Here is a 19,166-nt window from a genome sequence, read left to right on the forward strand (position 1 = left end):
ACAGTGCAGTAGTTAACCCCTTGACTGAAGAAGGATTTTCTGGTCATCTTAATGTCAGGTGTATGAGAAAAGAGAAGACTGTGTGAAGAATATGCCTGACTATGTTGGTTTATGTGCAGGCAAAGGAAAAATTAGCGTAACCAGAGAGGGATCCAATGTAGTACTATCTGGTCAGTTAAAGGACCCAATAATTCTCGAGCGGTAGTATCTCAACGGGTGGCAGTTAATTTTTCTGTTGATGATACCGTGTGAGTGTGATATATCAGTTAAGCTTGACATGTGCGGCCATTGCAACTCAATTTAGGATGACAATTATGATGTCTATGTTTAGTATGACTTAGAGGATGTAATTTTTTTTAAGGATGATATAATTGATGAGGTGTGTCTGTTAAAGTTGATATGTGTGAGTATTGTGTCATTGTTTACAAGGATTGTTTGATGTTTTGAGGATGGCATGTGTGGGAGTGATATCTCTGCTAAGAATGACGTCATGGTGAGAACATTCTGTTTCAATCGAGGATGATCAATGTTTGCGTGATATATCTCTATGTTTAGGGTGATATGGGTTGACAATGATGTCTGTGTTGAGGATGACGACTTAGGTAGAAACAAGGTTTACTTGTGTGGGTGTGATATCTTAACCGGGGATGACTTGTGTGTTTATGTATAGATTGATGATGATGTGCGGGTGTGATACCTTTATTGAGGATGGGCGTGATATTTGTTAAGAATGGACTTCTTAAACGTGCTATTTCTTTTGAGAAGAGACTTGCTTTTTGTGTGCATAAATGTACTAGCATTGCACTTGATAGCAATGGGGTATTGCACGAGACCAAAAATTAGTGACATTGGAATAAACTTTTGAGTATATACACTTTTGGTGTGCCTCTTTGTGACACCCTGTATTTATGTACCTTTTCTATGAAGTTTTTATAGTACGTAACTGACAGCTATTCTATGCATTTTTGTAGCAATTAATTTCGTGAATACGAAAGAATCAGTTAGTTTTTTTATTAGATAATAAATTTGATCAATCAATTAATTGTAAAAACTGGAATACTATATGCCTGCACTTACATGAGTTATAGCCTTTTAAAATTAAATCCACCATTTCTAGATTAATAATTATTTTTTTGTTTATAGATCCATCTTAAGATAATCTTTGCAACACCCTGTATTCAATTTTGATTGATTCTGTTCTCTATAGAAATCGGAAAAATTGTAATCTGTTCTAGGGATGATCTTCAAAATCGTGCAAACAGTTGCAAAGAAAAACATATTGTCATACAAACGTTAGTTAGAAATTGTAATTTTCCAGTAATTACAGACTATTGAAAGGAGCCTTTGGTGTGTTACTGACATTTCTTATAATAAAATGTTAGTTATCTCTAGCCAAGAGCTTACCCTTTTGTTTCAAACATTTATTTTTTAAATTATGTGGATAAGTTCCACGTCTATGACTGTCTTCATTAAATTTAATTTTAAAAGATGATAAAAAACGCTGTAATAAGGCCGTAAGGATTAAGCTGTTTCACAAGTAAATTTTGAGGCACCCTGTATTTCTTTGCTAGCCTAGTGTTGGTGTTTTTCATGGCAAGGAGCCTTAAGTACCATGGACTGTATCTAGTACATTTCAAATTTTACAGATAAAATTGTGGTAAATGAAGTCCAAGGAATGACTTAAGGCCATTTGGCTGTTCCCATGATAAGATGTTTTTCTTATAGATTTGTATAAATTACCCGATATACATTATACACCAATTTTAGCGACTAGACTATTACTCTTTCTTTTTTGTGTTCCCTGTACAAGATGAGCATTGTAGGGGCAAGGGACACGAAGCAAAGCCTCTTGCATCCCAAACAGTTAAAATCAAGCTATATTTAATTTAGAAGTAAACTCTGTGTCTTCAGGACATTCCAAAGATGTAGCATTAATAATGTTTAACTGAGGTGCGACAGCAAAAACACTAAATAATTTTGGTCCAATTTTACCAGAGAACTTTTTCATCACCTTGTCATTCCAGGTAGCCAAGGATACCGAAAGAACGAATACTAAGTTACATATTGCGTTCAAAGACCTCTTATTATAGGCTATACGTAGTTCTAGATATATGTAAGACCGTCTGAGGATGATTGTGATACAGTATATATTATTCTGCTTTTGAAAGAATCATAGGGTAATTTATTTTACTAATAATTTTGAGAATCGTTTCCTCGAAGTTTTTATTTGGTCACCCTGTAGATGTTTGTGAATGTTAAGGATCGTGGTAAAGTGTATTTTTTTTATTTGTATCGATTTAAATCACAAATAACGTGCAGTTTATGTGGCATTTGTGTGTAAAATTATATTAATATTACACTTATGATAGCAATCGTGTATTCTAGGAAATAAATAATTAGTAACATCGGAATAAACCGATACTTTTAAGTACATACACTTTAGAAGTACCTTTTTGTGACACCCTGTATTAGTGTACGTTTTCTTTTATGCCTGTTCACTATATATCTATGGCAGCCATTTCATGCATTTATTGTAGGAATTAATCTCGTAAATACGAACGAATCGCTGTTATTTCATATTAGATAGCAATAAATGGGATCAAGCAATTAATTGAAAAGTGTCTATGAAAACTTATGAATATTATTCTTCAGCATAAGTGATTATCTCCGAAAATGGAATCCACTATTTCTAGATTATTTATGTTACACCGTCTGAAGATAGTTATTGCACCACCCTGTATTCAGTCTTGGTAACCTCCGTTTTCTATAGAAATAAGTGAAAATTTTCCTGGCGATGATTTTCAAAGCTAGACACAAAGATGCAAAAAAATAATATATATATGATTTTATAGAAACTTTAATTATCAATAACAATTGTCCAGTAATTGCACATGATAAAGTCAGACTTCATTGTGTTACTGATACGTCTTGTAATATATGTTAGTTTTATCTATATAAGGATTTACAGTTTTTTACAAACACACTTAAATTATGAGGAAGATAAGTTCCAAACGTCTAAGATTGTTTTCATTACATTGATTTGATTTTAAAAGAAAATTAAAATGCATCAATAATGCCGTAGGGATTATGAATTTCGCATGTAAATTTTGAGCCACCCTGTATTTCTTTGTTAGGAGCGTGTTAGCGTTTTTTTTTTTTATCCAAGGAGCCTAAAGTACCATGGACTGTATCTTAAACATTTCGAATTTTTCAATTAAAATTGTCGCTGATAAAGTCCAGGGAATGACTCATGGTCATTTGGCTGGTCTCACGATAAGATGTTTTTTCTTATATATTGGAATAAAACACTGATATGCATTATAAGCCAATTCTAGTGACTATATGAGGCCTCGTTTTCATTTTTGTGTTCCCTGTACAAGAAGAGCATTGCAGGGGAAAGGGACACGAAGCAAATGAATATGGGTACGTCCAATACAGATAATATTGGGCAATATTTAATTGAGAAATGAAACATATATCTTCAGGACATTGCAGAGATTTATAAATTTATCATGTGTTATTGAGATGCAACAACGTAATCTTAATCATGATGGTCTGTTTTTTATAAATAACTTCTTCGTCACCCTGTAATTTTAGTTATACAAGGACTCTAAAGAATAAACGACTGTTTTTGAATGGCTTTAAAAAACTCTAGATGAAGATTAGATATACTTGCTGATATACCGGAGCCCTTCTGTATGTGATCCCGATATGAAATAGTTAATTTTGGCTTGGTGTAAAGCATGGGAAAATTAAATTTACGAATATTTTTGGAAATAGTTTTGTACGATTTCTTTTTGAGTCACTCTGTATGTATTGGAAATCAATAGATCCTCTAATAGCGTATTCTTTTTAGGCTAAATTAAGACTAAGGTATAACCAAAAGAATGTTTATGTGATATGCTAATTAAAAACAACATTGATAATGCGCGTACTACAGTGTAAGGCATTTTCGCAAAGATAGGAGGTAATAATTTTGGAAAAGCTGATACCTTCGGTTACATGATCTTAAAGTACCTTTTTGTGGCACCCTGTATATTTCCGTTTTCTGTAATGACCTATAACTGCATTAAAAAGGACGACTATATTCAATGACGAGGCAATCATTAAAGGTGCAATATTGTCTAGAATAAACATTAATTCATTCTGTAGAATTGCTTGAGAAATTAATTTTTAAATGTAAAAGTGTATTATTGTTTAGTGTTCTGAAGACAAATTACAAGTAAATTACAAGATGTGTAGCAATAGTTAGTGTTATTGTATTGTCCTTCCTCGTTATTATTATTATTACTATTACTATTATTATTATTATTATTATTACTATTATTATTATTATTATTATTATTATTAATTCACTTGGTATCCAAGCGTTCTATTTTGGCAGAGTAACTTATTAACACTTTCTCTGTATTTCTCCTTTATTTCTTGACATACTTATCAATATTTTCCTGAAATTAAATCCCCTAGTCTAAGTAGTTTGAAGGCCCTATAACGAATTCTTTGTAATTTCTAAATATTAAGTGCAGGGATAGGTCCAGGCACTTAACCTCCCCCCACCCCTACCGTCCATAAAGTTTCCCCACCCCCCTTCTTCCGTACTCAACCTTCCATAGAGTATATCGTAAGTGTACTAAAATTAAAGATTTCTTGTTGATTTAAATAATTTCCTCTAACAATATAAATTAAATAGTAAGATTATATTTTGAAATATAAAAATACTTTTCTTGATAAAAATGTGTGTAATAAAGCAATAAAAAGTAGTAAAATAGGAGACTTCGTATTTTTGCACATAATACTGGAACATGTTTCGTCAGCCTTGTCAGCCATCCGACCATGTTAGCGTTGCACCGCAAAAGATTTACACAGTAGTCTCTTTAGACTGATGTTATAATGTTTTCTGTACTTTGAAGTGGTTGAAGTTTTTGCAAGAAAGCTGAGAATGTTAAATCTCTGTACAAGCTACCATATATCCCGGCATTATTTTCCAAGTATAGGTAAGACATAAGTGTAGGCCATCCTATGCTTTCAAGTTTTTTCTTAGTGTTTAGACTTAAAGGAAAAGTCCTAGATTTCCAGCAGTTAATTTTTGGTTTTATTGGGTTCATTTAACAGTACCGTGGTTATGGGCTGGTAATTGACTGCTCTAATTGTCAAACGGCGAGAACACTTGGTTAGGTTATGTAAAAATTCGCTAAGGATTACTTAGCTATATTATGGGGTTTATTGTAGTTTTTTACAGGGTAATGTAACTTAAGGAAAAAACTTTTTTCGGTATTATTATACTGTAGTACAGGGCAATGTAACCTAGGGTAGGCGGTATTATTGTACTGTATTACAGGGCAATGTAACCTAGGGAAAAAATTACTTTTTTCTGTAGAAAAAATTCCGCTCTTCGAAAATGACACTCGTTCCCGTTGCATATGAATAGTTTCAGAAATATATATATATATATATATATATATATATATATATATATATATATATATATATATATATATATATATATATATCTTCAACGATAATTGGGGACCCCCAGTGGGAACTCAGGGTTTTGGTTGGGGAAAACATACTGGTAAATTTTTTTAACATACTGGGGAAACGGTATATAATACGTAATATTGTACAGTATTACAGGGTAATGTAACCTAGGGAAAAAAAAATTTTCTTTAGAAAAAGGTCTGTTCGCTTTGAAAATGGCACTTTCCTGTCGCAAATGAATAGTTTCAGAAATATATATATATCTATATCCACCGATAATGGGGAACCCTCTGTGGGAACTCTGGGTTTTGGGTGGGGAAAACACTCGGGAAATGGTATATAATGGTAAAACAAGCCTTTTCTTCTCTATACATTACTTTTTTGGATGTATGATAATTTGATGAAAAAAATTCACTATCTATATCCTATAGTAGCGGTATATTTTTCATTTATTTGCTGACATTTTACGGGTCGGTTGTAGTCGCTCTCATTCGTTCATTTGTACATTGCAGTTTTCGACCTTCTGCGCTTAAACTCCTCCCACCTGCGCAGAAACGCCGCCTCCACTGATAGGATTACTATTCCTCTTATAACCGCTCCCCATTTTCACCTTACGTCATGTTACCCGCCACATTCAAGTACGTATTCTACTTCACCCGGTTTATTCAAGTATTTTACTTGATTCAGTATTTTAATACATTTTGATTTCATGAATCATTGGAACTTCTCATGAGCTCAGACTTGGTGCAAATATATTTTTTTTAGCAATTTAACCATATGACCAATGAATATCAATAGTTTGACCTTACTGTAAATTTGTAGTTTTACATTGCAATGTATCCTGATTTATTATTTAATTTTTTTTATCACGAACTACTATTAGGGCTGTTGGACCTGAAACATTTTTACTTTCCTGTTAAGTGTTCCAGCTCATGTTGTAATGGTAAAGTTTAATGTTCTAGCTAGAACGTGCACAGTATGTAATATGCCATTAATGTCAGGAAAATGGTGATTGGTTCTAAACATGTTATTTATGCTATTAATGAAACTAAAACTGCATTGCTAAATGATGGTTCCAGTTAGAAAAGTTTAGCTGTCACTCGGTAGCTCTTGAATGTTAGCCCTAACATGGAGGTTAATCCAGGTGTAAAGTATTAATTCATGAACAGTGAGGTCTGCACGAGTTGAAAACTGAAAGGTATTAATAAAATGGCTAAAGATCATTGTTTAAACTTGGGGCTCGCTCCTCATCTGAGGTTAGTCTGATCTGGCACTATGCTAAGCTTCCTTGTTTATGCTTATAGTTTACAAAAGTTTAGGTTTTTCAGACTTTTTATCAGGAAAGCAAACACTTCCATAGATGAAGTGTTCGCTTTAAAGCAGGGGTTAGGTATGGAGCAGGTTGAGTAGGGATCAAAACTCTATTACATTGATATTAATTCAAAAGAGATGGTTATATAAGAAACATTTATCGTTGTATAAAGGTTCAATGGTTGATTATAGACACTTAGGAACTTCATTTCGTAAACGAAGCTCATAAAATATTAATCTGTTAATCTGGCATTTTAAGCTTGAAGTGTTTAATTAAGGTTTATGTATTGAGTGGTTGAGCTGGATTATCAAGCAGCTTGTATTAACTGTGTTCAATCTAACATTTAGGTAGTGTTGTATCAAGAGGGTTTCCTAAATTGTCTATCATATTTAACATAAGTCATCTTGGTTATTGTTAAGCCATTGAATATCCTATAAAAAAGGTGATTTTATCCAAAGAAGTATTCATATAGAATGGGTGTCTCAACATAAACACTGCTAGCTGAATCCAAAGCCATGTGTATATTAAAAAATTATCCTGGAACTTTTAAATAATTCCATGTGATTGTATATTGAATGGCTGTGTATTTGAAGGTTATCAGTTAATCAAAAAATGGTTATAATATGGCCCTTTAGCATGAAAATACTAGGTAGGCTTGAAACTTCTTAAAGGAAGGTTCATTATTAGCCCTAGTTTACTTTCTGCCATGGGATGTTATTTAGGCATGAAAAGGATGCTTGATCCAAAGGTTTAGTATGTATTGATAAGTGATGTGAAGTAGTAAATTGCATTGCAAAAGCATGTGTTATCCAAAACTTAGGATATTATTCTTATACATAGGTTTGTGACGAAGAATAGGGAGCATTTGTAAAAGCATTCCTATTTACTTGTTACTTCTTTTGGGTTTAAATCCAACCCTCCACTGAAGTCAAGTGAACTACTACTCGGGCGGGTCCATATTAATCATCAAACGAAACATTTTCATTATAACTTATACAATTCTTTGACTGCAGCATCTTCCAAATCATATGATCTTGTGAAAAGTAATGTCTTTAGTTTCTCCTTAAATTCAATTGCTCCCTTTAGGTCCTTCATTTCAGTTGGCAGTTTATTATAATGTCTAGGTGCACAGTAGCTAAAAACCCTTTCACCAAATTTACTATTTGTTCTTGGTTCAGATAGCCTATGTTTGTCACTCATGTGTCTTATGTTAACATTTGTTTCTAGTTCTAGTTTGTTCAGGCATTCTTTTAGATATTTTGGTTCGTTTTGGTTCAGTATCTTAAACGTTAGTAAGAGTAGCTTGTATTCAATTCTCGCTTTTACCAGCAGCCAGTGTAATTTAATTAGTGCAGAGGTAACTCTTTCCCTATTGTGTAGTCCTTTTATTAATCTAATGGCTCTGTTTTGTACTCTCTGAATTTTCTTTAGCTGATAATTTGGTAAGCCATAGAACAGTGAGTTGCAGTAATCAATTCTTGAAAATATGTGGTGATTAATGAGTATGGCCATAGATTTTTCATCTAAGTATTTACTAATAAATGCTATGTTTCTAATATGATGGTTACAATTTCTTACCATATTTATATGTTCATTCATTGTCAGTCTATCATTCATGATTACTCCAAGATTTCTGACAGATTTCTTTAGGTCAATGATCGATTGACCTATTTAAATTCTTTGGAAGCATTCGATTATTTATATATCTTTTTCATTTCCAAAAATAATACATTCACTTCTATCTTCATTGAGCTTGAGCTTTTTTGTTAACATCCAAGCCTTAATGTCATTCATTATTTCATGTATCTTTCTTTTAGCTTCATCAACTGATTCTATTGGGAAATAGAATTGTGTATCATCAGCGTATATTTTAAACTTAACTCTGTGAGTTTCAAGTATATTTGCCAGTTCAATCGTGTAAATTTCAAACAGGAGAGGACCTAGTACGCTGCCTTGAGGCACCCCTTTGGTTAGTTTTCTTGTCTCAGATTCAATATTGGATATTACTACTTTAACTTTGCAGTTTTCAAGATAACTCACAAACCAGTCATATGCTCGTTCTACGATGCCCACAGCTTTGTCTTCCATCAGATATGTATGTTCTACAGTATCAAATGCTCCACTTAGATCAAGCATCACAAGAATGCAACACTGTTAATCTTCAAATTACCAAAACTGTGACCCCTAATGATCAACGGGTTATAGTTTGAATTGGAAAATTTATTTATTGACGATGTTATTGTTGGTGGGTTTTTCACTCTCAACATTGTTCAGTTGATATGACCAAATGTAATTTTTCTAAGTTGCCAACCTTGCACGAGCATTTAACAGCTTCAATTCCTTCGCATGTCATGCTTCTTCTTCTCCAGTAGTGTAACTGTTAGAACATCAGTCTGAGAGTAGGAATTCTGGCCTTTCTTCATCCCCTTCCCCCTCCCTTGGGATGTAGAGGTTGGACAGCAACATCACTGGAACAGACTTGGATGCAGGCAAAACATTGTACCGAGTAACTATTCTCTTGATTTTAAGATAAGTCCTTTTTTCCCATCCTTCTGATGAGGGGGGAGGATGGATAGTACAGTACAGTATTGTGATCCCATCACTTAACTGAACCTTACATTTCAGACAATATCCTTTGAGGGTATAGGTCTTCCATGACTGTGTTGTCTATGACAGTAACCAAGCCCCATCTGATGCTCAAGTGATAGGAATTGGATTGTACGCAACACCCTTGCTCATCACGAAGACCAATGTCAAACATTCTGGAATTTTAAACACTCCAGTTTTGAATGTATGAACTTTTACCTCTCCATAAGAACAAATCACAAATTTAAAAAGTTATTTTGTATGTTTCATAACCACACGAACCATCTTAAGTTTACTTCCGACCTCATCCACCCCGCAAATTCTAGGTGAAGGTTTAAGTGGCTTCTCATTGAGCTGGCAGAGGGACTTCCCCCCTTAGTCTACCACTAACTGCAGTACAGACACCTCTTTATAGATTTTAACAATAGTTTCCAGTTGCTGAAATCATACTCCTATTAAAGGTCTGTTTTGTATAGTTAGGAAAAATACAAATTGCTTTAAAAATTTTATATTTTTTCCAGTGTCAATTCAAAACTTTCCTACAAGTTTGCCTTGTCTTTGGATTAATAAAAGAGGAACTTTGTTATATTCTTGTTGTAAGTAAGTGGGAAGTGTATTAGCATTTGTTTTATAGAACAAATTTCTGTTGAATTTAGATGTGCCTCGGGATATATTATCCATGGTAAATGTGTTGTCTTGGTGTTGCACTATCTCGAAATGATTATAAAAATTGCTAGGGCCCATTCTCAGTTAGTTTCTAAAACCTTATTTGCAGCTATCATGCAGTTCATGCAAGATCATTACATGGGTTCCCCTTGCCGTTATTCTATGTAATCACTCCCACTTCTTTGTTCTGGAAAAACTTAGTCTAGTACAGTACTGTAAATGTGTGTAGACATAAGTTTTCAGCTTTACCTGTAAGTTGTTGCCTTTTTAAGTACAGAGACCACAGATGCAGGTAGAGTTGGTAGCACTCTGTATCCAGATCCGTACCTATGGTTTTTGTAGTACTGGCATCATTGCCACTCATTCTTGACACTTGTCAAGAGTATGGTAACGGTGTACACTGCCACTGCCAGATTGTCCAGGCTAGAAACCGGAATGACCTGTAGGATATTTTGAAATGTTATTTTTGAGAAGACCAGACTCCAATGTATTATCAGTTCAGGGAATGCTAGTTTTAAAGGTCGAGTATGGGGCAAGAAAGTAGACTAAATTATTTATTTATTTTAAACAAAATTTTTTCAAAAACTATTTTATTCATTTATTGGTATTGACGTCCATATTTACAAGTTTGAGAAATTCTCGAAAAGTTTACGCCATTGTCTTAGATTTTCCAAGTTGAGTGGTTTGTTTCATATAAAGTCGTCTTGTAGTTTAAAGATCATTACTAAAGAATTTTTTCAATGTGGTTTATACCTGATAGTCATGTAACATATTTTTTTCTCTTGCAGATATAGCTGGAGATTTCATGGAGCAGTTGGTCAATGGTTTTAAGGTCAATTATCTGACAGTGGGTGCTTTGAGGATGAAATTTCTAAGTTCATATTGAGGTAAATGAAATTTTCATTACAGTGGTGATATGTTAATTTGTCCTTTACTTACTGTTTCTTCAAGTTGAACATTAAAAGGATTATAAATCCAGAAACTGCTTATTTGGTGGTGTTTTAAATGAATTTGATTTAACAACACTAAACTATCAATAATTTGTCTCAAAATATATTTCATAGCATATTTGTTCAGACAATGGAATATTTTAGTCATTCAGCCTTTTAATGTACATTTGAATAACTTAGTTATCAATTTTTCTGCTGCTACTATTGTTACTATTCTACTAATGATTACGATTACGACTACTACCATAACTACTATTAGTACTATATCTCACCATATCTTCTAATACTATTTGGATTACATCTGTTGTTGCTGTTATCCCCAACATTTGATAATGCATTTGCACTGCTAGTGTTGTATACTGTATAAGTTAACCTAATACCCAGAGCGACTTGTTGCCAAAGAAATTCTGTGCCCTATATTTCCCAAAGATGAACTATAGTTGCAGCAGGAATGAGAGAATAATTTACCTGGGATTAATTAGCTTGCTATTATTTAAAAGTAAATACTTTCTTAACCAAAATAAATGTTAAGCATCATTATATTCTTGTGATAGTTTATCTTTGCTCATAGATTTTGAAAATGGGTTATGCTGAGAAACAAAAGGTGGTACTGTTAAAGTTTGATCCAAGATATCCTGCCAGTAATAAGTTGTCATAAGTACAGTAGTTCACTAATTGAAACTGTGCTTGTAAATATTATGGGTGGGAGCATTGCAAGTTGTTACATGGTGTAATTAGAGATTTGCTTTACATGAGAGAGTGTAGAAGGGGTAATTGAATCATAATTGTAGTGGTGTTTATCCCGAGATATTTACAAGAGGATATAAAGAAGGAATTACTTTACCTGTGGGTTCCAATATACTTATATTAATATAACATTGACATTCTTATTGTATATATCATTTGGAACCATGAGAGTTCTAACAAATACTAATTTTTTTTACAGGTAAGTACTATTGTGGGACACAATGATACAAGACGGATGGAATTTAGTGATCTGAAATTGGTGAACGAGGAAAAATCTAGCCTAATATCTTACTATTGTGGGACACAATGATACAAGACGGATGGAATTTAGTGATCTGAAATTGGTGAACGAGGAAAAATCTAGCCTAATATCTTGATCAAGTAAAATACAATGTAAGTTTTGTTTGATGTTGAATTGTTTAGGTTAGTATTTTAATGGATGCATTTTAATTTTCCCATTTTAACTTTATAGGGAGATTATGCTTTATAATTTTTACTCTATTTGGGGTTTGTTTTATACAAGTTGTACAGTGTACTGTACTCTGTTATGAATAAATTTCCATGAGTGAATTTCAAGTTAACGATGTGGTATTATCACCTCTATACAGGCCAAAATTAGATGAAAGGTAATGGCTGGCTGCCTAATAGGATGGCACTAGTGTTTCTAAAAATACAGAGTTTCGAAAGTAGCATGAAACTAGAGGAGGATATGGCTTATTAGTTACCGAGGTTGTTTATTGCCATTAGAACACCTTGTGCATTGCAATTTACACATTATTAAAGGGTCTTTGCACCATCCTCTTGACACCCAGCTGTGGTCCACAATTTGATATTCTAATTTACCTTCATTACCCTTTCCTTTTTAACATTGTGACGTTTAACTTGTATTACAAGGGTTGTGGTAGCTTATTGAAAACATTCTTGCCTGGCATTCTGCTGGACTGTACTAGATTCCCAGTCCCACTCACTCAATATTTCTTGTAGTATATGCAACCTCACCATTCTTGAGAGCTAAGGATTGGGTGTTTTGGATACCCTATTGTACCTACTGAGTTAGCAGCCATTATCTGGCCCTCGCTGGTCCTAGTTTTAGTAGAAAATGTGCTTGGCGCTGATCGTATGTATACATAGTCAATCTCTCTGGAAATGTTCTGCTAGCTAGGGTAATGGCACTGTTATTTGCCACTGCCCGACCCATCCCTGTTACAGCTCAGGACAGTGGCATAGCCCCTGGCAAACAGTCTTAGGCCATATGGCCCAAGTTCTATAAAACTACAACCAGACTCATTGTATTGGGTTTTCCAAGTTGAATGGTTTGTTTCGTATGAAATTTTATCGTTTAAAGATCATTAAAATTGTTCAATGTGTTTTAGACCTGATAGTCTTGTAACTAATTTTTACTATCTTGCAGATATAGCTGTTGATTATATGGAGAAGTTGAAGAATGGTTTTAAAGTCAATTAGATGACAGTGGTTGCTTTTAGGACGAAATTTTTTTGTTCATATTGAGGTAAATGTTTTCATCATTAGTAATATGTTATTTTGTCCTTTACTTACTGTTTCTTTAATTTGAACATTTAGAAGATTATAGATATAAAAACTGTTTATTTGTTAGTGTTGTAGATGAATTTAATGTAACAATTTTACACTCCATAATTTATTTCTTACCTATATTTTATGGCATGTGTGTTCAAAGAAAATGGAATACAGTATTTTACTTAATCAAGCATATCCTTTTAATGAGCACTATTATAACTTGATGTAAACATTTCTACTGCTACTATTGTTACTATTCTACTAATAGGTAATTACGACTACTACCATAACCACTATTACTACTATATCTCACCATACCTTGTAATACTACTTGGATTACAACTGTTGTTGCTGTTATTACCAGCATTTGGTTTTACATTTACACTGCTAATGTTGTATTCTAGATAAGTATAGCCTAGTAGCCAGAGGGGCTCTTTGCCAAAGAAATTCTGTGCCCTATGTTTTCAAAAGGGGAACTGATGTTGCATCAGGAGTGAGAGAATATATAAGCTAGAGTTAACTAGCTAGATAGCTATTGTTCAAGTAAATTACCCACTTACATACATATACCAAGGCACTTCCCCCTATTTTGGGGGGTAGCCGACATCAAACAAATGAAACAGAAAAGGGGACACCCCTCAATACGTTCCTCTTACCTAAATAAATGTAAAGCATCATTATATACATGTGATATTCCTTGTTTGCTATTAGATTTTGATGATGGGGTATGTAGAGAAACCAAAGGTACTAGTGTTAGTTTGACCCAAGATATCCTGTCGGTAAGTTGTCAAAAGTACAGTAGCTGGCTAATTGAAACTTGACTCATAAATATTATGGGTGGGAACATTGCAAGTTGTTACATGGAGATTTGCTTTGCATGAGTGTGTGCTGAAGTGGTTATTGAATCATAAGTGTAATAGCATTCTTCCTGAGATATTTACAAGAGAATATAAATAAGGAATTACTTTTCCTGTGGGTTCCAATATACATTCATTAATATAACAGTGACTTTCTTATTATATATATCATTTGGAACTTTGAGATTTCTACATACATCATACATATACCATGGCACTTCCCCCAATTTTGGGGGGTAGCCAACATCAACAAAGAAACAAAAACAAAAAGGGGACCGCTACTCTCTACGTTCCTCCCAGCCTAACAAGGGACTCAACCGAGTTCAGCTGGTACTGCTAGGGTGTCACAGCCCACCCTCCTACATTATCCACCACAGATGAAGCTTCATAATGCTGAATCCCCTGCGGTCATCTAAGGCATCGGAGGCAGCAGCAGGGCCTACCGGAACTGCGTCACAATCGCTCGCCATTCATTCCTATTTCTAGTACGCTCTCTTGCCTCGCTCACATCTATCCTCCTATCACCCAGAGCTTCCTTCACTCCATCCATCCACCCAAACCTTGGCCTTCCTCTAGTACTTCTCCCATCAACTCTTGCATTCATCACCTTCTTTAGCAGACATCCATTTTCCATTCTCTCAACATGGCCAAACCACCTCAACACATTCATATCCACTCTAGCTGCTAACTCATTTCTTACACCCGTTCTCACTCTCACCACTTCGTTCCTAACCCTATCTACTCGAGATACACCAGCCATACTCCCTAGACACTTCATCTCAAACACATTCAATTTCTGTCTCTCCATCACTTTCATTCCCCACAACTCCGATCCATACATCACAATTGGTACAATCACTTTCTCATATAGAACTCTTTACATTCATGCCCAACCCTCTATTTTTTACTACTCCCTTAACTGCCCCCAACACTTTGCAACCTTCATTCACACTCTGACGTACATCTGCTTCCACTCCACCATTTGCTGTAACAACAGACCCCAAGTACTTAAACTGATCCACCTCCTCAAGTAACTCTCCATTCAACATGACATTCAACCTTGCACCACCTTCCCTTCTCGTACATCTCATAACCTTACTCTTACCCACATTAACTCTCAACTTCCTTCTCTCACACTCTCTTCCAAATTCTGTCACTAATCATCCAAGCTTCTCTTCTGTGTCTGCAACCAGTACAGTATCATTCGCAAACAACTACTGATTTACCTCCCATTCATGGTCATTCTCGTCTACCAGTTTTAATCCTCGTCCAAGCACTCGAGCATTCACCTCTCTCACCACTCCATCAACATACAAGTTAAACAACCATGGCGACATCACACATCCCTGTCTCAGCCCCACTCTCACCGGAAACCAATCACTCACTTCATTTCCTATCCTAACACATGCTTTACTAACTTTGTAGAAACTTTTCACTGCTTGCAACAACCTTCCACCAACTCCATATAACCTCATCACATTCCACATTGCTTCCCTATCAACTCTATCATACGCTTTCTCCAGATCCATAAATGCAACATACACTTCCTTACCTTTTGCAAAATACTTCTCGCATATCTGCCTAACTGTAAAAATCTGATTCATACAACCCCTACCTCTTCTAAAACCACCCTGTATTTCCAAGATTGCATTCTCTGTTTTATCCTTGATCCTATTAATCAATACTCTACCATACACTTTTCCAACTACGCTTAACAAACTAATACCTCTTGAATTACAACATTCATGCACATCTCCCTTACCCTTATATAGTGGTACAATACATGCACAAACCCAATCTACTGGTACCATTGACAACACAAAACACACATTAAACAATCTCACCAACCATTCAAGTACAGTCACACCCCCCTCCTTCAACATCTCAGCTCTCACACCATCCATACCAGATGCTTTTCCTACTCTCGTTTCATCTAGTGCTCTCCTCACTTCCTCTATTGTAATCTCTCTCTCATTCTCATCTCCCATCACTGGCACCTCAACACCTGGAACAGCAATTATATCTGCCTCCCTATTATCTTCAACATTCAGTAAACTTTCAAAATATTCCGCCCATCTTTTCCTTGCCTCCTCTCCTTTTAACAACCTTCCATTTCCATCTTTCACTGTCTCTTCCATTCTTGAGCCAGCCTTCCTTACTCTCTTCACTTCTTTCCAAAACTTCTTCTTATTCTCTTCATATGAATGACCTAATCCCTGACCCCACCTCAGGTCAGCTGCCCTCTTTGCCTCACGTACCTTGCGCTTTACTTCCACATTTTTCTCTTTATATTTTTCATACTTCTCTATACTATTACTCTGCAGCCATTCTTCAAAAGCCCTCTTTTTCTCTTCCACTTTTACCTTCACTCCTTCATTCCACCATTCACTGCCCTTCCTCATGCTGCCTCCAACAACCTTCTTTCCACACACATCACTTGCAATCCCAACAAAATTTTCTTATACTGACTTCCACTCCTCCTCTAAATTGCCAGTTTCTCTTACTTTCACTTTGTCATATATCATTTTCAACCTTTCCTGATATTTACTTTTTTCCCCGGTTTTATTAGCTCTTCAACCCTCACTACCTCCCTTTTACATCCACCTACTCTATTCCCCCCTTCTTTTGCTACAACTAATTTTCCTTCCACCAAAAAATGATCAGACAAACCGTTAGCCATACCCCTAAACACGTGCACGTCTTTCAAGCTTCCAAACATTCTTTTAGTTATCAACACATAATCCATTAATGCCCTTTCTACTACTCTTCCATTTGCCACTCTTACCCATGTATACTTATTTTTATCTTTCTTTTTGAAAAAGCTATTACTTGTCACCATCTCTTGCTCAACACACATATCTACCAGTCTCTCACCACTCTCATTTTCACCTGGTACGCCATAGTTCCCAATGACACCTTCTACCTCTCCAGCGCCCACTCTAGTATTTAAGTCACCCATGACAACTACATAATTCCTTCTACCCAGTCCTTCTACACACCTAGTTAATTCATTCCAGAACTCATTCCGCTCTTCTTCACCTTTCTCACTACCTGGCCCATACGCACTGACAAACACCCAACATTCCCTACCCAACCTAACCCTTACCCACATTAACCTAGATGATATCTCCTTCCATTCCACTACTTTACCTGTCATCCATTCACTCAGCAATAAAGCCACACCCTCTCTCGCTCTTCCCCTTTCAATCCCAGACACACTACCAGACATTTCACCAAACATCACTTCACACTTTCCTTTTATCTTCGTCTCACACAAGGCTAATACATCCATCCTTCTATTCCTAAACATACTTCCAATTTTACATCTTTTACTCTATCGTACTACATCCACGCACATCAAACACCCCAAAACTAGAGTGCGGGGAGCAGTCACTCTCCCCCCAGCTCCATCTCTTTGTCGATGTCTCACAGGATGTAGATACAGGAGAGGAGGTTCCTAGCCCCCTCGTCCCGTCCCTTTTAGTCGCCTCTTACGACACGCAGGGATAACGTTGGCGCTATTCTTGTTTTTATGCCCCCGCGGCCACAGATTTCTAACAAATTATAATTATCTAACAAGTTATAATTTTTTTTTACAGGTAAATCCTATTGTGGGCCACAATTATACAAGAATGAAGCATTTTAGTCATCTGAAATTGGTGAACGAGGAAAAATCAAGCCTAAGGTTCTTGATCAAGTAATATACAATGGAAGTTTTGTTTGATGTTGAATTTTTTAGGTTAGTATTTTAATGGATGCATTTTAATCTTTTCATTTTAACTTTATAGGGGTATTATGCATTATAATAATTACTGTATTTGGTGCTTGTTTTATACAAGTTGTACAGTGTACTGTACTCAGTTATGAATAAATTTCCATGAGTGAATTTCAAGTTAACGATGTAGCATTATCACCTCTATTCAGCCCAAAATTAGATGAAAGGTAATGGCTGGCTGCTTAATAGGATGGCACTAGTGTTTCTAAAAATAGACAAAGTTTCGAAAGTAGCATGAAACTAGAGGAGGATATGGCTTATTAGCTACCAAGGTTGTTTAATGCCATTAGACCACCTTCTGCGTTGCAATTTACACCTTAATAAAGGGTCTTTGCACCATCCTTTTGATCCCTAGCTGTGCCCCACTATTTGATATTCTAATTTACCTTCATTACCCTTTCCTTTTTAACATATTGACGTTTAACTTGTATTACAAGGGTTGTGGTGGCTTATTGAAAACATCCTTGCCTGGCAATCTGCTGGACTGGTTTCCCAGTGCTACTCACTCGATATTTCTTGTAGTGTATGCAACCTCGCCATTTTTGTGAGCTAAGGATGGGGCATTTGGGATACCCTATTGTATCTGCTGAGTCAGTAGCCATTACTTGGCCCTCACTGGTCCTAGTTTGGATGGAAAGGATGCTTGGCACTGATCGTATGTATACATGGTCACTCTCTAGGGAAATGTTCTTCTAGCTAGAGTAATGTCACTTTTCCTTGCCACTGTCATTTGTGAGCAGTCTTTAAACTGTGAGGATCCCCCCACCCCTGTTGCAGCTTCTCCCTGGCCACCAGTGTTAGGCCATATGGCCCAAATTCTACAAAACTACAATCAGGCTCATTGTATTTGGTTTTCCAAGTTAAATGGTATGTTTAGTAATGAAATTTAAAGAACATTAAAATTGTTCAATGTGTTTTAGACTAGTCATGTAACAAATTTTTTACTATCTTGCAGGTATAGCTGGAGATTTTATGGAGAAGTTGAAGAATGGTTTTAAAATAAATTGACAGTGGTTACTTTGAGGAGGACATTTTTTTTTTGTTCATATTGAGGTAAATGTTTTCATCATTAGTAATATGTTAATTTGTTCTTTACTCACTGTTTCTTTAAACTGAATATTTAGAAGGTTATAGATCTAAAAACTGTTTATTTGTTAGTGTTGTAGATGAATTTAATGTAACACTAAACATCCAAAGTTGACCTCAAAACTATCTTTATAGCATATTTGTTCAAAGACAATGGAATATTTTAATTAATC

At 35.3% G+C, this 19,166-nt stretch overlaps 1 long non-coding RNA gene across 1 annotated transcript; it reads left to right on the top strand.

The window, feature by feature from the left end:
- The first annotated feature begins 4,828 nt into the window (after positions 1–4,828).
- LOC137646126 (uncharacterized) lies at positions 4,829–18,966 on the top strand. The gene is made up of 6 exons (XR_011045398.1): positions 4,829–4,994; positions 10,831–10,929; positions 11,939–12,132; positions 13,151–13,249; positions 17,732–17,871; positions 18,863–18,966. It is a non-coding gene; the product is annotated as an uncharacterized lncRNA (long non-coding RNA).
- Positions 18,967–19,166: the final 200 nt, after the last annotated feature.

The sequence above is a fragment of the Palaemon carinicauda genome, chromosome 8, assembly GCF_036898095.1.
Source record: "Palaemon carinicauda isolate YSFRI2023 chromosome 8, ASM3689809v2, whole genome shotgun sequence".
Classification (NCBI taxonomy): domain Eukaryota; kingdom Metazoa; phylum Arthropoda; class Malacostraca; order Decapoda; family Palaemonidae; genus Palaemon; species Palaemon carinicauda.